The following is a 2,186-nucleotide window of genomic DNA, read 5'->3' as shown; positions in this document are numbered from 1 at the left end:
TTGTATATATTATTTATATTTATTTATTAGATAACTTCTACATTATCTTCAAACACTCTAGAATTCTGGACTCTACTATAATGCAAATTTCAATCCAACTTAGGCAAAATCAGGTCTTACAGAGAAGCTCAATGCCTTTATTATGAAGTACTTATCTCTTAATACCAACCTTAAAAATGAGAGAGTTTGTGAAACTACAAGGTAAATTTTTAAGCCCTATACAAAAGGGATGAATTGTAATGACTACTGGCTAATTAATCTACCATAGTATAAAGCATTTGGAGAATTTTTCATACTATTTCACACTGTCTCTTTTTTGAATAGCGGAATCTGTTTCTGAGCTAGAGTAAGCCAAAGTCTCTCTAAGGTTCTATCAAGCAATGAAATATAATGAAAAGAACTCTCAAAAAGAGTTAGGTATTCCAAGATCAAGTCCAAGCTCTGCTACAAACTCTGTCCTTTTTGACCTTGGACAAGATATTTAATTTGCAGGACCTTTGGTTTCTCATATATTAAATGTAGATATTAACACTTTTTCGAAGGGGTTATACTAATCTAACAAAATGAGATGATATCTTGTTTTTATCTTAGTTCTCAGTATGTAATAAATAGCCCATAGTCGGTACCCAATTCAGACATGTTTTCTGAAGTGAAAAAGTAAGCAAGTGAATACAGGGGGTGAAAATGACAAAGATAAAGGATAACGGTAAAAGTTCAAGGAAAAGCAAAAATGCATCATATAAACATGAGTTCCACATTCAAAAATAGCATCTAGGTAAATTGTATTAACCCTTCCATTGAGAACAATTAGAAAAGCTATATAGAAGTTTTTTAAATCTGTTTTTGAGGCACTGGAGACCTACCCAAGACAAAGAAAAAATATAGGGCCAAGATCTGAGAGAAGGAAGCCCAGAAAGGAGAACCCAGTTTTGGAGACCACATTTCCCCTAGAAATATCTTCTAATTCAGGAGGAGGCATGTGAGTGACAAGATGACCAAGGTCTTTGACAGACTCCCAAGGTTGGGAGATTAAAACATGGAAATGGACCAGAGAATGTTAGCGCTTGCTACATAATTTTCCAGGCCCAGTGGGGATGAAAATGCATGGCCCTTTGTGGCCCTTTGTTCAAAACATTGTGTGTGTGGCGGGGTGGGGGAGGTTCAAACTAACACTGTCAACTTCTTGATTTTGGATTTCTAACCACCAGAACTGTGAAGAAATAAATTTCTGCTGTTTAAGCCAAGAAAAAAAGAAAAAGAAAATTTATAAAGCCTTCTCCTTTCTGCCACAGTCTCTCTCTCAATTTGCCATGGTGCTTCTTATTTTCTACTTAATGGAATTTTAATGAAAGAAAAATTTTAATTATTAGTCTGAATTTTTACTGTTCATCTTTACATTATGCAATGCCAGAATGCTATGCACATGGAGCATTACAAAACTACATGCAAATAGGGCAGCAAGGAACTTCAGACACACATATTGTATATATCTCCTCTGTTAATATGTACGCTCTTTTGTCCCATTATATTTCACTCTAAAAACACAATACTAAGATAAAATTAAGAATTTCAAGATGGCAACAGCATTAAACTAAGCAGGGTCCTTTTGAGTAGGGAACCCTGTGTGACTGCACGGGTGGCACACCCATGAAGGTGGCCTTAGCTTTAAGTACATATCTTAGAATAAATGAAAGGCTGATAAATCAATGCAAATCTAAGTTTCCAACACAAGGACTTAGAAAAAGGGCATAAAATTAAACTCAAAGAATGTAGAAAGCAGGATATAATAAAGACCAGAAATTAATGAAGTAGAAATCAAACCTAAAACAGAAAAGTTCAACAAAGCCAGAAGCTGGTTCTTTGAAAAAAGAAATTGAGAAACCTCTAGCAATGTAATTCCTACTAAAAGAATAAACGGAAAAATCTAATTATGTTAATACATATAGAAAAAAACACTTAAGAAACCTCAAAGAAAACTTTCCTTAATCTGATAAAGAAAATCTCACCCAAGACTCTCCTGCTTTGCCCAGAGACACCTTTCTAAACTGTAAACAAATAAATATAGAACAAGTTAGAAAGTAATATGATCTGGCAAGAAAAATAAAGCAGGGAAAGGGAAGTAGGAGTGCTGGGGATTCAAGTTAAAATAGAATGGTCAGGGAAGGCCTCAGTAAGAAGATTACTTT

This window comes from Pteropus alecto, unplaced genomic scaffold, assembly GCF_000325575.1.
Source record: "Pteropus alecto unplaced genomic scaffold, ASM32557v1 scaffold167, whole genome shotgun sequence".
NCBI lineage: Eukaryota > Metazoa > Chordata > Mammalia > Chiroptera > Pteropodidae > Pteropus > Pteropus alecto.
Note: the sequence above shows the minus strand (reverse complement) of the source record.